Raw genomic sequence first — 22,666 nt, forward strand, 5'->3', positions numbered from 1 at the left:
TACAAAATCTCTTTGTTAACCTGAAATTGATCTGAGAAGGTCGTAACGTTGTTCTGTACTTTATTTTAATTAAAGTTTTAATACCCATACCAACCGTCTTGAAAATACAAATGAAGCCTGTGTTTACGAAAGATAATCTTATTTCAGATAGGCACACTTTCTGGTGTTTAGTAAACGTAACGCAGCAAGTGTGTTAAGTCCATGACGGCTCAGAAACCAGTGTCCAGTGATAGTTCTAAATCACTGTCTTTTCTAATCCGTAGTGCTTACTGGAAGGATTTACACATTTTGATAAAAAAAGTTTAGAAAAATTACCTTTATCCTACAGATATATGTTAAAGAATGTTAAAATAACTTTAACCAGTATTTTACCCTTTAACCAGTATTTTACCCTTTAACAAGTATTTTACCCTTTAACCAGTATTTTACCCTTGCTGTTTCATTAGGGATGTGTATATTAATCCTGATCATATCCCATATGTTCGATCAGACAATAGTAGACTAATAGTTGGCGGAGGGTTCTGTTGACCAGCTACCTACTATACTTTACCAGCTCAAAATTAAGGACGGTTATGTACAGGTAAGCCTCTGCTGAACAATCAAACAATCGCTTCTCTTATGCATACCCACCTCTATTCTGAAGGCAACAGTTATTATAGCTATTCACGTAAATACACGAGCATTGCTTTTCATAATTTCAAAGTGAGACATTTTTTTCAGTACAGTTCATATTATTATTTGTAATGCAAACTTTTAAGTTGTGTTGTAGTTGCGTTGTTTGTCAGAATACTTGCGTTTCTTCACAGCGTACAAACTTACTGTTGAGTGAGGTACTGTTTGAGTACTATCAAATTACATGCATGTAAAACAATGAACGTTGTTTGTGTTTTTAACGTTGTGCAACATAATATTCTTTTGTTTGTTTATCTAAATATAAAACGTGTTTAATCACATGCTGTAAACAATGAAATTTGTGTGTGTTTTTTAACGCTGTGTACACGTAATATTCTAGTGTTGTTCATCTAAATATAAAACGTGTTTAATCACATGCTGTAAACAATGAACTTTGTGTTTGTTTATAACGTTGTGCAACATAATATTCTAGTGTTGTTTATTTAAATATAAAACGTGTTTAATCACATGCTGTAAACATCGAACTTTGTGTGTGTTTTTAACGCTGTGCACGGCAATATAGTGTGGTTTTTACGCAACTATAAAAAAAAGATTTTCTTAGTTTTAGCGTTCACGATGTGCAAGTTTATTTGTGGGCTGTTATACATAGTTGGAACCAATTGTCAAAACGTCTTTGATTGTGAATGTTACGATTTGTAGTAACTAGCTGTACATCAGCAGATATACAATGTTCTTCTGTTTTTCTTACGCTTTCTAATCGAATATTTTTCCTTCCTTTCATTGTTGACTTGAAAAGTTCTCTTTTTATTGCCCAGCGCACCAATACGATTCTTTTATAGTTAGTCCTTTTTTGGCCTAAATATAAATTCCCATTGATATCCAAAAGTCAAGTTTACCAATTTTGAGGTACTTTTTTTAGGGACCAGAGATCAAAAAAAAAAACACAAAATCTTTTGCTTTTTGGTTCAGTTTCTCGGCCATATTTTGACTAATTTACATGGGATTTGGTGCAAAAGATATAAATGGCGAATTTGCTCACTTTTGGCAATTATGGGTGGTCAAGATGCCACAAAAAGCATAATTTTAGGAATTTTTTGCCAATGACTCTGTTGTTTTTCGGACAATTTACATCGGATTAGCAGAAAAATAATTTTGGATTCCTTGTGATTTGCTCAATTTTTCAGTGAGGAAATTACAGTTTAGGTTTTCGTGAAATATTCACATGCATGTCAACCAGCTAACATGGGATTTGGTACAAATACACTATTCTGCAGGTCTCAGAATGGATAGCTTTCGATTTTTCTGTGTTTTTCACGCTGTTTTTGGTGTCATACAGCGGCCACGTTAGGATTGCGTGGAGAATACATGATTGTTGGAGTGTTTAATGTTTAATTATCAATTGTAACATTGAATAAAATTAACTCTTTGAGCATGTTTTCCGTATTATACAAACTAATATTTGGACATACTTTTCTGTATTATACAAACTAATATTTGGACATACTTTTCCGTATTATAGAAACTAATAGTTGAGCATGCTTTCCGTATTATACAAACTAATATTTGGACATACTTTTCTGTATTATACAAACTAATATTTGGACATACTTTTCTGTATTATACAAACTAATATTTGGACATACTTTTCCGTATTATAGAAACTAATAGTTGAGCATGTTTTCCGTATTATTCAAACTAATATTTGGACATACCTTTCTGTATTATACAAACCAATATTTGGACATACTTTTCCGTATTATAGAAACTAATAGTTGAGCATGCTTTCCGTATTATACAAACTAATATTTGGACATACTTTTCCGTATTATAGAAACTAATAGCTGAGCATGTTTTCTGTATTATACAAATTAATATTTAAAATGTGTTTTTCTATATCATTTTCAAACTAATAGTTGAGCATGTTTTCCGTATTATACAAACTGATATTTGGACATACTTTTCTGTATTATACAAACTAATATTTGAACATACTTTTCTGTATTATACAAACCCATATTTGAACATACTTTTCCGTATTATAGAAACTAATAGTTGAGCATGTTTTCCGTATTATACAAACTAATATTTGAAAAAAAATTTTCTGTATTATACAAACTAATATTTGGAAATACTTTTCTGTATTATACAAACCCATATTTGGACATACTTTTCTGTATTATACAAACTAATATTTGGACATACTTTTCTGTATTATACAAACCAATATTTGGACATACTTTTCCGTATTATAGAAACTAATAGTTGAGCATGCTTTCCGTATTATACAAACTAATATTTGAACATACTTTTCTGTATTATGTACACAATAATTTAGCATAGTTTTATATTATACAAACTAATATTTGAACATACTTTTCTGTATTATACAAACTAATATTTGGACATACTTTTCTGTATTAAACAAACCAATAATTTAGCATAGTTTTTATATTATACAAACTAATATTTAAACGTGTTTTTCTACATTATACAAACTAATAGTTGAGCATATTTTTCTGTGTTATACAAACTAATATTTGAGCACGTTTCTCTGCGTTATTTAAAATAATATTTGTGTTTTTGATTTTGATATCTTGACATTTATATTTAGGTATAGTTCTTCATAAAAGAGTTTTTGATTCCTGCTTTTGATGTCATTCAGTGAATATCTTTGAGTGTGTTTTTTATAAATCTACAAGCGATGACTTTACCTCATGTTTCACATAATACAAGGCTAATGTTAATACTGAGCGCGCCGTGATTCTTGCCAATTAAATAGAAACAAGTCGTTTAGTGTGGCTATTCAAGGTGTACGAATAACGTCTAAACTAAAACAATTAAAAGTAGCATAGTTTTTATTTCGCCTCACCACTTCTTTGTTCAGGACTAGCACTGCACACGATAATCGAAGCTTTCGTATTATCACGTGACTAAACTGTTTGTTTTAGACTAATGTACGTCTAATTTCTCCTCGTCTTGATATATTAATAACCTTTTATTTACATTTTCTGATATAAACACAGCTTAAATATCATTATAATGTGTATTTAATATGGATGAATCTAGTATAAACGTAGTATACGTCATTATAACGTGATTTTGGTACGGATAAAACTGGTATAAACACAGATAAGTATCATTATAATGTGAGTTTAATACGGATGAATCTGTTATAAACACAGATAAATGTCATTATAACGTGTATTTGGTACGGATAAATCTGATACCAATACAGCTACAATATGATTACAGCGTGTATTTGATATGAATAAATACGTTAAATGTTATTTGACAAAATTAAAATTCGACCAAGTTACAATGAAGTATATGAGAAAATACGCGTAAAACTTCTAATCTTAGAAGAAGTCAGATTTTGAAACCAGAACCTTTTTTACGTAGATATTTTTGAAGTTATTCAAATTATTGATCTGAATTATCGACGTCTCTGAATATTCACGATTGATTTTACTACGTATGTAATTTTTATATACGTTTTTTATAAGTTTTTTTTGGTACCACACATAACAGTATGAAAATACTGCAAAGGAAGAAGAAACAAACGTTAACGTATCGACTAAAAATCTTTAACAATTTTTATTATGTTTTTATAAGTTTTTAACCCCTGCCGTAATACAGCAGCATTCATTTGTTTTTAATATAAATAATGAAAGACATTTTGTGGATATTTTTTGTGTTATTCTGTTGTCGACCGTCACGTGACGTAAACACCTTTCAAATGTACTTTAACATTATAATTGAACTAAGCCTTTAAACGTTTCAAAGCAAATTAACGTCATCTTATAAGTCTAGTAAACGAGATGAATTATCCAAATAATTATACTGATAGTAATTAAAAATAGTCCGTAAAATGATTATTATCTAAATATTTTGGTTACAAATCAGGAGGTCAAGAAAAAGACACAAAAAATTCTAAGATATTATATATTTTGAAAAGTTGGATTAATTTGCGAGTAGAAAACAAATATTTATTTTTAAATAAAAGAAAGTCGGGGTTTATATAAAACATATGAAAGATAATAAATATTTAATAATAGTAAAGAGGCTTCGTAGCTTCATTAGTGAGAGTAAAGTCAACTATACAGGCAAACTAACATTTTTGTATTGATTAGATGTTAGGCGAATATCTTCGTCACTTCAGTGAAGAACGTATATCCGTAGAGCCTAAATATCCAACAAACTACCGTGACGACAGTTCCGCTGATTCATAGCTGTCGGGAGACCATGAAATGTCACTATTGTTTACCCCCGGCTCATGTGTGGCACGGCTCGTTAATATGAGCGGACAGTGGGCTCTCTGGAGCATTCAAACCACAAGCAAATTAGGGCAATGTCAAGTTCTCCAAACTCTGGTACACCTGGATTTATATATATATATATATGTTTCAAGTAGGACTCTGACGCATAAATAACGAAACAGTTATAATAATATAATAATACGTTTACTTACTTTTCTCCTGGGGACATTTCATTTTAATTCTTAGAACAATACTGTGAAATGTCTCATTTATTAGAGAATACTTCTTGTTGGCGTTAATCTCAGAATGATAAAATAGTTACATTTTAGTGCTTAAATGTTATTAAACTGACTGTTTGTTAAAATAACAAAGGAAACTGACGCTTTGTTAAAAACAAGGTAAACTGACTCTTTGTTAAAAACAAGGTAGACTGATTCTTTGTTAGAAACAAGGTAAACTGACTCTTTGTTAAAATAACCAAGTAAATTACTCTGTTAAAAACAAGATAAACTAACTCTTTGTTAAAATAACCAACGAAAATGACTTTTTATAAAATAACAAATTTAATTGGTTCTTTGGTAAATAATAAAGTAAACTGAATAAAGTAAACAAAATAAATTGACTCTGTTAAAAACAAAATAAACTGACTCTGTTAAAAACAAAATAAACTGACTATGTTAAAACAAAGTAAACTGACTATGCTAAAACAAAGTAAACTGACTATGTTAAAACAAAATAAACTAACTATGTTAAAACAAAGTAAATTGACTATGTTAAAACAAAATAAACTGACTCTGTTAAAAACAAAATAAACTGACTCTGTTAAAAACAAAATAAACTGACTCTGTTAAACAAAGTAAACTGACTATGCTAAAACAAAGTAAACTGACTATGTTAAAACAAAATAAACTGACTCTGTTAAAACAAAGTAAACTGACTATGTTAAAAACAAAATAAACTGACTATGTTAAACAAAGTAAACTGACTCTGTTAAAACAAAATAAACTGACTATGTTAAAAACAAAATAAACTGACTATGTTAAAACAAAATAAACTGACTATGTTAAAACAATATAAACTGACTCTGTTAAAACAAAGTAAACTGACTATGTTAAAAACAAAATAAACTGACTATGTTAAAACAATATAAACTGACTCTGTTAAAACAAAGTAAACTGACTATGTTAAAAACAAAATAAACTGACTATGTTAAACAAAGTAAACTGACTATGTTAAAACAAAATAAACTGACTATGTTAAAACAATATAAACTGACTATGTTAAAACAAAGTAAACTGACTATGTTAAAACAATTTAAACTGACTATGTTAAAACAAAGTAAATTGACTATGTTAAAACAAAGTAAACTGACTATGTTAAAACAATATAAACTGACTATGTTAAAAACAAAATAAACTGACTATGTTAAACAAAGTAAATTGACTATGTTAAAACAAAATAAACTGACTATGTTAAAACAATATAAACTGACTCTGTTAAAACAAAGTAAACTGACTATGTTAAAAACAAAATAAACTGACTATGTTAAAAACAAAATAAACTGACTATGTTAAACAAAGTAAACTGACTATGTTAAAACAAAATAAACTGACTATGTTAAAACAATATAAACTGACTATGTTAAAACAGTATAAACTGACTCTGTTAAAAACAAAATAAACTGACTCTGTTAAAACAAAGTAAACTGACTATGTTAAAAACAAAATAAACTGACTATGTTAAACAAAGTAAACTGACTATGTTAAAACAAAATAAACTGACTATGTTAAAACAATATAAACTGACTATGTTAAAACAAAGTAAACTGACTATGTTAAAACAAAGTAAACTGACTATGTTAAAACAAAGTAAACTGACTATGTTAAAACAAAGTAAACTGACTATGTTAAAACAAAGTAAATTGACTATGTTAAACAAAGTAAACTGACTATGTTAAAACAAAGTAAACTGACTATGTTAAAACAAAGTAAACTGACTATGTTAAAACAAAGTAAACTGACTATGTTAAAACAAAGTAAACTGACTATGTTAAAACAAAGTAAATTGACTATGTTAAAACAAAGTAAACTGACTATGTTAAAACAAAGTAAACTAACTATGTTAAAACAAAGTAAACTGACTATGTTAAAACAAAGTAAACTGACTATGTTAAAAACAAAATAAACTGACTATGTTAAAACAATATAAACTGACTCTGTTAAAAACAAAATAAACTGACTAGGTTAAAACAAAATAAACTGACTATGTTAAAACAATATAAACTGACTATGTTAAAACAAAGTAAATTGACTATGTTAAAACAAAGTAAATTGACTATGTTAAAACAAAGTAAACTGACTATGTTAAAACAAAGTAAACTGACTATGTTAAAACAAAGTAAACTGACTATGTTAAAACAAAGTAAACTGACTATGTTAAAACAAAGTAAACTGACTATGTTAAAACAAAGTAAACTGACTATGTTAAAACAAAGTAAACTGACTATGTTAAAACAAAGTAAACTGACTATGTTAAAACAAAGTAAACTGACTATGTTAAAACAATATAAACTGACTATGTTAAAACAAAGTAAACTGACTATGTTAAAACAAAGTAAACTGACTATGTTAAAACAAAGTAAACTGACTATGTTAAAACAAAATAAACTGACTATGTCAAAACAAAGTAAACTGACTATGTTAAAACAAAGTAAAGTGACTATGTTAAAACAAAGTAAACTGACTATGTTAAAACAAAGTAAACTGACTATGTTAAAACAAAGTAAACTGACTATGTTAAAACAAAGTAAACTGACTATGTTAAAACCAAGTAAACTGACTATGTCAAAACAAAGTAAACTGACTATGTTAAAACAAAATAAACTAACTATGTTAAAACAAAGTAAAGTGACTATGTTAAAGCAAAGTAAACTGACTATGTTAAAACAAAGTAAACTGACTATGTTAAAGCAAAGTAAACTAACTATGTTAAAACAATATAAACTGACTATGTTAAAACAAAGTAAACTGACTATGTTAAAACAAAGTAAACTAACTATGTTAAAACAAAGTAAACTGACTATGTTAAAACAAAGTAAACTGACTACGTCAAAACAAAATAAACTGACTATGTCAAAACAAAGTAAACTGACTATGTCAAAACAAAGTAAACTGACTATGTTAAAACAAAATAAACTAACTATGTTAAAACAAAGTAAACTGACTATGTCAAAACAAAGTAACCTGACTATGTTAAAACAAAAAAACTATGTTAAAACAAAATAAACTGACTATGCCAAAACAAAGTAAACTGACTATGTTAAAACAAAATAAACTAACTATGTTAAAACAAAGTAAACTGATTCTTTGTTGAAATAACAAAGTAAATTTACTCTTTGTTAAAATAACGTGATTGTTAAATAACAAAGTAAATTGACAACAATAGAAATATGTTTCCATTTTCCCCTAATAAAGAAAGTTTGATCTTTCGAAAACCCCCGGAATGTAGGGTTTTGTTATTTTCTCATTAGACTGCTTAACTGATAGTTATAAACAGATGTTAACATATAAATTTTAATATATGTGAAAGGCTAAGCACATGGGTAAGCGTATTCATGTTTTATGTTCTTACAGGAATGTCGCTGCAGTTTCAAAATTGTACGCGAGTTGAAAACAACATAAAAACAAAACATTCCCCCCCCCGTATGATCTAATTGATGTAGTGTGCTGACAACGATCTTTATGTGAACAAGGCTTAAAGGACAAATCTATAGTGCCAATTGTTTCTTAGTCTCACATAGTAACTTCGAAACGTTTCGAAACATTCGGGGAAATGTATAGACGATCCTCTTACAAATAATGTAATCACTGTATAGTCTCTAAGGGCCCTTCTCTCTGGCCAGAATATAAACCACCACAATCACCTCACCTCAATACTCGTTAATGTAACTAGATTACTACTATCTCTCGGGGTATGTGCTTCATAGCCTTTATTGGATTTCCGGCAAACCTGTATTAATATAATCGTTATTTCCGTGTCGCGGGTTGATATGTAGCAATGCAGGAAACAACTATATCCGTATTTACTGTCTTTGAATCTATATACCACTTAACACTGTATCCACTACATAAACATTATACTAATTTACGTTGCATTAGGCATTGCTAAATAGACTCTGAAACCTTCAAACAAATGTTCCATTTACCATAATCTGACATCATTGACCTGACCTCGAGAGAAGCGTAAACCAAATATTTCACAACAATGTTTTCTCAGGTACCTTCCAGAACTTTTATTTGTTTGAAAGCCCGTGAAGTAAAGTGGTAAAGTATCTCTCAAACAGATGTTAGAAATACGTTGTTGTTTGTTCTTTTCTTAATGACTTGTAACATTTGAAAGTCGATTATTACAGTTACGTGTTTCTGTACGGAGATGTATCAGGACTAGAAACGTCTGCTGTTATACAAGTTATTCTGTATTGATCCTGTCAGTACTTCAAAGAAAAATTCAATAAATATAAATATATTTTAAACTCTCTGTAGAGAGGCTAATGTATTCGACAGTTTAGTAAGATATAAGACCCGGCATGGCCAAGTGGTTAAGGCACTCGATTCGTAATCCGAGGATCACGAGTTCGAACACCTGTCACACCAAACATGCTTTTCCATTCAGCCGTGGGGACGTTATAATGTGACAGCTAGTCCCACTATTCGTTGGTAAAAGAGTAGCCCAAGAGTTGACGGGGGGTGGTGATGACTAGCTGCCTTCCCTCTAGTCTTACACTGTTAAATTAGGGACGGCTAGTGCAGATAGCCCTCCAGTAGCTTTGCGCGAAATTCAAAAACAAAATAAACCTACAAGAAACACACCGCTGGTATGTAAACGGTTAACAGGCCGCATGACGTGTCATATCTGGATAGTACTCATTTGTACGTGAACTTTGACATTTTTTCCATCTTCAATGTTATTTGTTTCGTCGCTTTAACAACATAAGTTATGTAAATGGACCAAACATATTCTTTTATATTTGTGTTAAACTTCATCTAAATAAGAGAAAAAAACATATCCAGGAAAAAAAAAGTAAAGCACATATGATATAAACTATTAATATATATAAACACATATATATGACAACTGGAGAGATATCAACCACTAAATAACTTGAATGATTTTCAGAATACTTAAAAGTCCGGTAAATATCTTATTTTTTCATAATCACAGATTGGCAGGTTTATCATGTGTAGATGTACGTTTACTATTTCATAATGTAAGTTTACTATCAAAATATACTTGTAAAGATAATGTTATATAGATGTAAGTTTACTATCAAAATATACTTGTAAAGATAATGTTATATAGATGTAAGTTTACTATCAAGAGATACTTGTAAAGATAATGTTGTGTAGATGTACGTTTACTATCAAAATATACTTGTAAAGATAATGTTATATAGATGTAAGTTTACTATCAAAATATACTTGTAAAGATAATGTTATATAGATGTAAGTTTACTATCAAAATATACTTGTAAAGATAATGTTATATAGATGTAAGTTTACTATCAAGAGATACTTGTAAAGATAATGTTGTATAGATGTAAGTTTACTATCAAGATATACTTGTAAAGATAATGTTATATAGATGTAAGTTTACTATCAAGATATACTTGTAAAGATAATATTGTATAGATGTAAGTTTACTATCAAGAGATACTTGTAAAGATAATGTTGTATTGATGTAAGTTTACTATCAAGATATACTTGTAAAGATAATGTTATATAGATGTATGTTTACTATCAAAATATACTTGTAAAGATAATGTTGTATAGATGTAAGTTTACTATCAAGAGATACTTGTAAAGATAATGTTATATAGATGTAAGTATCAAGAGATACTATCAATCAAGATATACTTGTAAAGATAATGTTATATAGATGTAAGTTTACTATCAAGATATACTTGTAAAGATAATGTTATATAGATGTATGTTTACTATCAAAATATACTTGTAAAGATAATGTTGTATAGATGTAAGTTTACTATCAAGAGATACTTGTAAAGATAATGTTATATAGATGTAAGTTTACTATCAAAATATACTTGTAAAGATGTAAAGATAAGTTTTATATACTTGTAAAGATAATGTTATATAGATGTAAGTTTACTATCAAGAGATACTTGTAAAGATAATGTTATATAGATGTAAGTTTACTATCAAGATATACTTGTAAAGATAATGTTATATAGATTTAAGTTTACTATCAAAATATACTTGTAAAGATAATGTTATATAGATGTAAGTTTACTATCAAGATATACTTGTAAAGATAATGTTATATAGATGTAAGTTTACTATCAAGATATACTTGTAAAGATAATGTTATATAGATTTAAGTTTACTATCAAAATATACTTGTAAAGATAATGTTATATAGATGTAAGTTTACTATCAAGATATACTTGTAAAGATAATGTTATATAGATGTAGGTTTATTAGTATGAAACAGAAACATTCGCTACTATACAAATTTAATTAATAAGTCAGTTAACAGTTATTATTATAATAAGGAACTGGCAGACATTTTCGTCGATGGATAAAGTGTTAATCTGGCAATTATCACGCCATATTGCCACGAAATAGTTCAGAATGTATGGAATATAAGGTTCTTGCTGTTGTATTTACCTTGGTAATAACGTAACCAGCAAGAGAATGCTGAACGTTCGATTTTTTTCTTTACTTGAATCTCTGCTGGCGGTCTTGGTGACAGTCTACCCTAAGGACACTTTCATTGTTTTGTTGTCGAGAAAAGAAGGTGCAGACACCGCACGTGATCTCCGGCGTGAGGCACGATATAGGACAGATAAGCAGTCCTCTGAACCCCCACCATCTGTCCTTGCCGGCAGAAATCCCACCGGCGGTCAGGTCTGATTGAGAGATAGCCGACCACGATCAAACTTCGCGCCTATAGCGCACTCTGTAGGACGAATGTGGTAAACTTTGGGAACTAACAATTATCTGAAGGCGTATATACCATTATGTGAGCCTGGATGTCACAAAAAAATCCCCGACAGTGGGGTTCTCTATTCATGAACAACTTACCTCCGTTGAGATGGAGGCTTCGTGCACCGCATGCAGTCACAAACTACAGGAGGCTGGAGAACACAATGACGGCGGCGCAAAATAAAGAAATTTCGCTACGGATACGGCATGGATCCGTTGTTCCATCAGTGCCGCTTTCCCCGCTCGCTTTCCTTCCCAACCGTCTCTCTTCGTCTTTGCCATAGTGGACGCTTTTGCAAAAACTGTTTGCTTATGAACGAACGGATTTGGAATATGTAGCCAACACTTATAATATTTATCTCCATTTCCCTCCCAGGTCTATTTGGATCTCATAATAAAAGGTTATTCTTTTCATTTTCAACTTTACTGTTGAAGGGGGGGAAAAGTTGGCTTTCCTTGTACAAGATGAAAAGCAAAGAGAGAAAGCGTCCCGTCCAGTGCGAGATATGGTCTTACACAGACCACTCGAGAGTTCGTGAAAAGATAAAATGGCCCTATCATACTCAAAATACATTTAGAAACGATAACCACTCAACATTGGAGGGTCATATACACCTGCTAGGACTAATTCGCCTATACAGAGAAGGAGAGGAAAGAGACATAGAAGTTGTATCAATCTCAACGAGACATGTGAAAACACAATGAGCCATGTTAAAAAATATATGATACACACACTTATGATTGGATGATTATTTTGCATACAGCAATGTTACAAACGATAAAAACACGTGTCGAAATGTGATGAAATTATAGAGTAAAATAGGTAAAGGTTTGATTATTGTGATTTTCCATTCTGGTACGAGATAGGCAGTATATATCAGTTATAATATTTGAATTTAACTAGCGAGATAATTAATACAAATCTGAAAATTACAGGAAGACAAAAATAATCGCACGTTTCAGTTATTGAAACCATGATTTTTCCAGTAAAGGCATCAAATGTTCATAAATAAATAACAAATAACAGTAAATCAATAACAGTGTCTATAATCGTGAAGCTTCTAGGATGGGTGCGTCCTTGTCTCACTTTTCATTTGGGGAGGGGGCTCCAAACACTCTCCAGGGATGAAGCACTCAAGACCCCCATTATTAACACCAGGTACTATTCTAATATCGACTCCTTTTTTTACTTGAGATTCAGTAAAGATTATTTTGTTTAAATAAGTTATTTATGACAAGACAAAAAGGTAGATTAATGAAGACAATAATTATTATACTATTGCAGTTGGAGCAATATTTGTTCATACGATTCCTTACCGACACATAATACCAAAATGGACTTTGTGAAGAATTATTTAATTATCTTATAATTAATTAGGTGTTCTTATGATTGATGCGACAGGTTATAACCTCATATGTATGGGCAAGTCAGACATACTGCACGTAACTACCATATTAGTTTATGTAACGCAATAGTGTGATCATGAGAGGATGACCTCTCAGTTAAAAAATATTACATATAACGGAGATATTACTTAATCTACTGGTTACATGTGATCATGAGAGGATGACCCTCAGTTAAAAGATATTTCAGACGACTGTGATCATGAGAGGATGACCTCTTAGTTAAAAAATATTACATATAACGGAGATATCACTTTATTATTAGTTACATGTGATCATGAGAGGATGATCTGTAAGTTAATAGGTATTACATATAACGGGGATATTACTTTATATACTGGTTACGTGTGATCATGGGAGGATGACCTCTTAGTTAAAAGATATTACAGATAACGGATATATTACTTTATGTACTGGTTATGTGTGATCATGAGAGGATGACCTCTTAGTTAAAAGATATTACAGATAACGGATATATTACTTTATGCATTGGTTACATGTGATCATGAGATGATGACCTCTTAGTTAAAAGATATTACAGATAACGGATATATTATTTTATGTACTGGTTACGTGTGATCATGAAAGGATGACCTTTTAGTTAAAAGATATTACAGATAACGGATATATTACTTTTTGTACTGGTTACGTGTGATCATGAGAGGATGACCTCTTAGTTAAAAGATATTACAGATAACGGATATATTACTTTTTGTACTGGTTACGTGTGATCATGAGAGGATGACCTCTTAGTTAAAAGATATTACAGATAACGGATATATTACTTTATGTACTGGTTACGTGTGATCATGAGAGGATGACCTCTTAGTTAAAAGATATTACAGATAACGGATATATTACTTTATGTACTGGTTACGTGTGATCATGAGAGGATGACCTGTAAGTTAAAAGATATTACAGATAACGGATATAGTACTTTATGTACTTATAAGGCTTAACGAATCAACAGACACAATAAGCTAGTTTTTGATCTGTATGTAATTCTGTGTACGGTGAGATGAGTCCTAAAATCAGTGTAAAAATGTACACTTAGTGTGTGAACTATAATATACAATTTGGTACGTATCTGGTACCGTCTTTTATACCCTACAGAAGTAATAAATAAATGTTATCGTACGAAATAATTACGTATATTTACCATTTGCTGGCTGTTGTTTAAATTTAACCAGCTTATATAGACCTTCAGGCCTAATTAGTAGAGCACACCAATTGATAAAAATAAGTCGTAAAAAGAGAGATCGTAAGGGATTATAAAAGTTAATAAAAACCCTATTCTTGTAACATCATAGAATTATTATACCAACTAGAATCATAGAAATTTAACAAACTCCCAGAAACACTACTGTAATAAAAGTCCTAAGTCCGTGAGCTAATAGAGAAAGTCCATATATAAATACATCCTGCAGTGGAGTTTGTGAACTTACGTAAATGAGCGTTACGAAACTGATATTTATGTATTTCAAAGGGCCGTAAACTGTGTTAAAATATGTACAGTTCTGAAGAAATGAGAAACTGCCTAAGTGAACCAGTATCAGTAACACGTTATTAGTGACATAATAATTAGTTTTTAAACGTATGAGATTAAAGTTTTCTGTGCGAAATGTTACTTGTTCAAATTATTACAAATTATGACGCCTTATTCATACATTGCTACAAATTGGGATAAAACATAAAATGCGAGGCAGCTAAATTATTTACTGGAAGCAAATCGACTGAATATGAATCAGTTTAATATTGTACAACGTGCACGTGACTCCGTAGGGTCACACCCAAAGGGTGACGTTCCTCCTCAGTATTCCACTTATCAGTAGTGCCCCAGTGGCTCAGGGTATGTCTGCGGACTTACAACGCTAAAAATCGGGTTTCGATACCCGTGGTGGGCAGAGTACAGATAGCCCATTGTGTAGCTTTGTGCTTAATTCAAAACAACAACAACAACTTATCAGTAGAAATCAAAATTTCGGTGAAAACCTTTCGGCAAATTTTTTAACCATTTTTTTTTTGTTTAAGAGGTGTGTGTAATCTTAGGAAGAATTGAATAATTTGTTATTGCGAATAGTTTCAAAACAAATGACGACAGTACCGAGAAAATTTCGGTAAAAGATGATAAATGTTCCAATTGGATCATATCCAATGATCATTTGGATTTTACACGTAAATAAAGAGAAACACAATGATCATTTGGATGTTTCACGTAAATAAGGAGAAATACAATGATCATTTGGATTTTACACGTAAATAAAGAGAAACACAATGATCATTTGGATGTTACACGTAAATAAAAAGAAAAACAATGATAATTTGGATGTTCCACGTAAATAAAGAGAAACACAATGATAATTTGTATGTTCCACGTAAATAAAGAGAAACACAATGATAATTTGGATGTTCCACGTAAATAAAGAGAAACAAAGTGTTTTAAAACCATCTCGTACACTCGCGTCGCAGCATTTTGTCGGTAAAATTAAGCTACGTACTTTAGGGTCCCAAATACAGGGTCTTCTCTTCATCCATTTATGATTGGCGTGAAAGTTCATATAGAATGATTTAGTTAACACAAATACAGGGTCTTCTCTTCATCCATTTATGATTGGCGTGGAAGTTCGTATAGAATGATTTAGTTAACACAAATACAGGGTCTTCTCTTCATCCATTTATGATTGGCGTGGAGGTTCATATAGAATGATTTAGTTAACACAAATACAGGGTCTTCTCTTCATCCATTTATGATTGGCGTGGAAGTTCATATAGAATGATTTAGTTAACACAAATACAGGGTCTTCTCTTCATCCATTTATGATTGGCGGAAGTTCATATAGAATGATTTAGTTAACACGAATACAGGGTCTTCTCTTCATCCATTCATAATTGGCGTGGAGGTTCATATAGAATGATGTAGTTAGCTCACTATTAGTACGATATTTTAGCTACTTTAGAAAAACGAGCGAGAGAGAAATCGCGGACGAGCCGTTTCCATCTGTAAAATCTCAACCACTCGTCCTCAAAGTAACAACTGTCAGTAATGACAAATGTATTTAGAGTTGCCCTCTCCCTGAGGTAGGGGCTAAAAGAACACTGATAAACTTTGTTGACGCCCCAGTTAATTGTATTTGTCAATACTGTACTCATCAACCTTTTAAGGTGATATACATACACAACGAAGGTGATGTGTTATTTAACGAAAAAAAATTCAGTGACAGTAAGTTAGTTTTACAGGAAGGTAAAGTTTCCCAACGTCATTCAACGTGTGTGAATCCGCAAATTTGGGTCGTTGTGGGCCGTCAAACAGACGTTGAGAAAACGTGCACACCTCGAGCTCGTGCAGAGATATCAATTAAAAACCGATTGTGTTATTTTTATTAGAAAACAGAAGATCCGATGTTTAATTCGTTTGTTCCTGTATTTGGATATGTTTTCTTAAAAACACCTGGTGAATTTTGTCTTTATTTTTCAATAACAAAACTGTCCGTAGAGGTGAAGCTTTGGGTGTTATAAACCTATTAAGTTATGATTGCGGTTAAAACTTGTCCACTATTTTTGTTTGTTTCTTTTTGTAGATACTTTAAAGTAACTGAAATTATGTGTTTTTGATCCAAAAATGGAGTAGTTTTACAAGCGAAAACATTTAAATTGTAAATAACAGAATTATAGCTAACTTACAGGGCCCGGCATGGCTAAGCGTGTTAAGGCGTTCGACTTGTAATCCGAGGGTCGCGGGTTCGAATCTCGGTCACACCAAACATGCTCACCCTTTCAGCCGTGGGGGCGTTATAATGTGCGGTCAATCCCACTATTCGTTGGTAAAAGAGTAGCCCAAGAGTTGGCGGTGGGTAGTGATGACTACTGTCTTCTCTCTAGTCTTACACTGTTAAATTAGGGACGGCTAGCGCAGATAGCCCTTGTGTAGCTGTGCTTGAAATTCATAACAAACAAACACGTATCTTACGTTGTCAGAAACAAATACATACATGTACAAAGTACTTTCACGTAACATGTATGTGTGGGTTTCTTATAGTCAGGCTGTCTGCTGAGCCCACCCAGGGGAATCAAATATTTGATTTTTAGCGTTGTAAATACGCAGGGTTACCGCTATACAAGTGGGGGGCAAAATATGTAACATCATTTCAGATAGTAACTGTTGCATAAGTACAAAGACAAAGAGGATCCGGCATGGCCAGATAGTTAGGGGGCGCTCAAATCGTAATATAAGAATCGCGAGGTTCGAATCCCCGTCACACCAAACATGCTTGCCCTTTCAGCCGTGGGAGCGTTATAATATGACGGTCAATCCCACTATTCGTTGGTAAAGGAGTAGCCCAAGAGTTGGCGGGGGGTGGTGATGACTAGTTGCCTTCCCTCTAGTCTTACATTGCTAAATTAAGGACGGCTAGCGCAGATAGTTCTCATGTAGCTTTGCGCGAAATTCAAAACAAACAAACAAAACCACTAGGGTATGGTTATCCCGTTTCTTAGTATCATACAAATACCTTTTGAAGTGTAGTAGTAGCAATAGATAAACAATAGTAAAATAAAATAAACAATGTTGTATTGTTAATTAGTAGCTGAAGTCCTGTTTCATAAATGACTTAAACAACATTGTTATTAATTGCAATTCATCAGCTTTGCACGAAATTCAAAAACAAACAAAGAAAAAGACGGTTTAACACTATAACTGTGCAGGACAGTGTATGACAAAAACCTTCAAATTACAATATTATGACTGTATATAGACAGTGTATGAGGAAAACATTCAAGTCATAATATTGTGACAGTATAAGACAGTGTATAAAGAAACATTAAAATCGTCTTGGCTTTAACTTGTGTTTGTAACCCTAACTTGATAGTTATTCGCGAATGGCCCGGCATGGCCAAGCGTGTTAAGGCGTTCGACTCGTAATCCGAAGGTCGCGGGCTCGAATCCAGGTCGTACCAAACATCCTCGCCCTTTCAGCCGTGGGGGCGTTATAATGTGACGGTCAATCCTCCCTATTCGTTGGTAAAAGAGTAGCCCAAGAGTTGGCGATGGGTGGTGATGACTAGCTGCCTTCCTTTTAGTTTTACACTGCTAAATTAGCGACGGCTAGCACAGATAGCCCTCGAGCAGCTTTGCGCGAAATTAAAAAAAACAAACAAAAAAAACAAAATTATTCGCGAATAACGGATTACATGATGGCAGTGGCGAAAAGCAATAAAAACTGAAATATTTCAGTATTGGTATATTTAGTTTGTTAGTTTTGAATCAATTTTGTATGAATTACCCGTTAGTTTGGTGACAGTATTATTTTTTCTTTCGGACTTTTGCGATGTTTCAATGTAACTTGTCATCTAAGGCAGCCTCAAGTTCTGTAACGTTTAAAATATCACAACTAACAAAACTGATTATAATACTACTGCTGGACGAAACAAAACAGGAGCTCTGGGTGTATAAAATTAATCTCTACGCAACTGGACAACAGCTTTTGGGTCTGTATATATATATATTTATTTTTAGAGTGTAATAATCTCTCGTTATTTTGACGCTTGGAGATCGTATCGTCTCAGGAACCATTGATTTAAAACAGACAGTGTCAACAAGCAACAACATGATAACGAAAAGTGTTTGTGGCAGATGACTGAAATCCGGAAGCTGTTTAATGGATAAATATTAAGACTAATATTGAAATGAAAGCTAAATTTTCCAGCATGTGAATTTGATAACAATAAAACAATGTTTTCTTCTTATATGTTGGATATTCCACTGTTGTCCTCATGGTTGTGGTGACAGGTCAGTCCTATTCCACTGTTGTCCTCATGGTTGTGGTGATGGGTCAGTCCTATTCCACTGTTGTCCTCATGGTTGTGGTGATGGGTCAGTCCAGTCCTATTCCATTCCACTGTTGTCCCTCCACTGGTTGTCGTGGTGATAGGTCAGTCCTATTCCACTGCTGTCCTCATGGCTGGGGTGATAGGTCAGTCCTATTCCACTGCTAAGAGATGTCCTCATGTTTGTGGTGATAGGCCACTACTGTTTCGCTGCTAAGAGACGTCCTCCTGTATTATGATAGTCTGCATTCTGAACACCACTGGTATGGTGTGTGTAATCCCTTTGCCCTCTCCTATTAATATAACGTTATGTGAATAGTGTGGAAAATGTTATATGAATAACAGTAGCTATTTGAGCTGTAAACGCAAGCTGAGGACAGAAAAAGGCATATAGCGCTATGTAGGTGGGGAATATCTTTAAGACATTTTACAGTTGTAAAGTAGAACAGCTTCTATTTGAAAACGTATAAGCGAAATGAAAAGAAAACTGAGCTAGTAAGATGTTTTTTAATCTACAAGCCATACTTAAAATGTACACTTTATATTTATAGATATTATGGTATTCTTAATTATTAAGTTTTTGGGACTAATTCCGTGCGATAAAACGTTATATACTTAAAGATACCTTCACACATCAGTATTTACAATTGGACATCGAGCAGATACCCAACTTTTCCAACTGTTAATAAATCCACGTATTTTGATGATAAACGAAAAAAACAAAACACAACAACTCTTGTAAGGATAAAATATATATTTAATAAATGCATTTGATGAATTTTAATTTCTATGAGTTTTTTTATTAATGACGTTGTTATGTTGTTTTCAAGTATTTTTGGTTGTTTATAATATGTTAATATAAATTTCTAACTTCCAATACGAAACTAAAGTTAATGTTTTCTATTATCTTATAATCTCCAGTGCTGTTATTAAAAACGATTTCTCTGTTGGGAATTATTTGAAAATCGTCTTATGGTTGTGACAAGTGTTTTCTGAGATAATGTTTCATGTTTAAAGATGTTGAATGGTTTCTACACGGTGTTTAGTGTTTAAAGATGTTGAATGGTTTCTACGCGGTGTTTAGTTTAAAGAAGTTGAGTGGTTTCACGGTGTTTTAGTGTTTTACGAGAGTTGTTTAAAAGTTAGTATTTTTGACACAGTGTTTGTGTTTAAAGAAGTTGAGTTATTTCTGACACAGTGTTTACTGTTTAAATAAGTTTAGTGGTTTTGGAGACTGTGTTTAATGTTTAAAAAAGTTGAGTGGTTTCTAAAGAGCATAGTGTTTAAGAACTACTAGGGCCCGGCATGGCCAAGCGCGTAAGGCGTGCGACTCTTAATCCGAGAGTCGTGGGTTCGCGCCCGCGTCGCGCTAAAACATGCTCACCCTCCCAGCCGTGGAGGTGTTTAATGTGACGGTCAATCCCACTATTCGTTGGTAAAAGAGTAGCCCAAGAGTTGGCGGTGGGTGGTGATGACTGGCTGCCTTCCCTCGCGTTACACTACTAAATTAGGGACGGCTAGCACAGATAGCCCTCGAGTAGCTTTGTGCGAAATTCCAAAACAAACAAACAAAAAAACTACTAGCAGTTTCTAACATGAGGTAGTTTGACAGGAGACAAGTCGTTTTTTTTTACACGTTATAATTTTAAAGAAAATTGCAGACGGGTGGTTTTGTAGACGGCGTAGTGTTTACGGAAGACTCCATGACAGCTGTGAAATATAGCTTCTGATACGATGTGATGTTAAAAGAACAAAGCAAGGCGACTGCGGTACTTAGTTTCTGTTCGAATGGTACAAATCTGCTTAAGGCAGGTTGTGCTTAGACCAATCATTTGTGACCACGTAGTAAATATATATTCATGAATAATTTCCTGATGTTAACACTTAAACATATAAAGGGTGTTATATATTTTTAAAATAGATAATATTTTAAAGTGTGCGTAGGTTTTGACCCATTTAAAAGTGGATATATATTTCTATTAGGAAAAAACTCATTTGAAATTCCCGTTTATCTTTAATAATAAAGAGGCAGCGAGTTATTGTTATGTGTACTTACCAATTGTCGTTCACGTAGAGACCGCAAATGTGCACGTGGACATTATGTAATTGTCGGTTGTGTGCAGACCGACAGTGAAACATTTTTAGACGAAGAAGTTAATACACAGATTCACCAACTAAAGTAGTAATTATTATTCTTCTTCTGAAGGAGAACAGTGAACTATTCGAAGGCGCTCGAGTTTTGGGTTTCATTTGGAGCTTCTAACCGAGCATCGTTCGTTTGGTTTGTTTTGAAATTTCGCACAAAGCTCCTCGAGGGCTATCTGTGTTAGCCGTCCCTAATTTAGCAGTGTAAGACTAGAGGGAAGGCAGCTAGTCATCACCACCCACCGCCAACTCTTGGGCTATTCTTTACCAACGAATAGTGGGACTGACCGTCACATTATACACCCCACGCCTGGAGGGCGAGCATGTTTGGCGCGACAGGGATGCGAACCCGCGACCCTCGGATTACGAGTCGCACGCCTTAACACGCTTGGCCATGCCGGGCCTGGCATCGTTCGTTCATTCTGTTTATACGACACGACCTTATGATATGTAAAGTTCCAATTAACAGCTGCTGGTGTTATGTTTACTTCAGTAAACTTCTTTAGTATTGCGGACGATCATGTCAACGGTGAACGTGGATGTTTTGTGAGAGAAATATTTAGATACCGAATTAGTTAACTATCCAAACATCGAATTGAAATATCAAGTCTGAAGATGACGAACTTACTCAGGTTAGAATTTTTTTCGTTGAGTTTTGGTGAGGTAGGAAACAAAGAACCGTGAAGAGATTTGAAAAGAACCAGAAGGTGTTTTAAACCACAAGATGTCATGGAATCATAAGTTGCTTTGGAACCACAAGATGTTTTAGAACCATAAGATGCTTTAAAATCAAAAAATGCTATGGAACCACAAGATGTTTTAGAACCATAAAATGCTTTAGAACCATAAGATGTTTTAAAATAAAAAAATGCTATGGAACCACAAGATTCCTTAAAACCAGAAGATATCTTAGAACTACACAATGTCTTAAAACCACAAAATTCCTTAGAACCAAAGATATCTTGGAACCACACGATGCCTTAGATACATAAGGTGCTTTAGAACCACAAGATATCTTAGAGCAATAAGATGCTTTATAACCACAAGATACCTTAGAACGATAAGATATCTTTGTCGGTAATTATTATTTTATCTCACTTTTACCTAACGTGTTCGTCAAATTAACCCAACCATTAACAAAGCAACCATAAAATCAAAACATAAAAAGATGAAGGTAATTGCCCCTTCTTTCTAAGGTGACTCATACTTGTTGAAGCATGTACGGATACGAAGTATATTATTTTACCTTAATCTTTATAAATATCTTTAATTTATCATGGTTGAAAGAAGCGTGCAATGAAGCCTCGAACGCTTTAGGTACAGGCCAAATGTTTTGCACTTTCTTAACCACTAATTTGGTTGCATATCACCTGCTTTATGCTTTATTATCTGTGTAAATAAATA

At 32.6% G+C, this 22,666-nt stretch overlaps 1 pseudogene across 1 annotated transcript in view; it reads right to left on the reverse strand.

The window, feature by feature from the left end:
• Window positions 1-22,666, reverse strand: part of LOC143256491 (paired box protein Pax-6-like) — a 327,851-nt pseudogene that overhangs the window by 241,379 nt on the left and 63,806 nt on the right. The window lies entirely within an intron of this gene.

The sequence above is a fragment of the Tachypleus tridentatus genome, chromosome 7, assembly GCF_004210375.1.
Source record: "Tachypleus tridentatus isolate NWPU-2018 chromosome 7, ASM421037v1, whole genome shotgun sequence".
Lineage (NCBI taxonomy): Eukaryota > Metazoa > Arthropoda > Merostomata > Xiphosura > Limulidae > Tachypleus > Tachypleus tridentatus.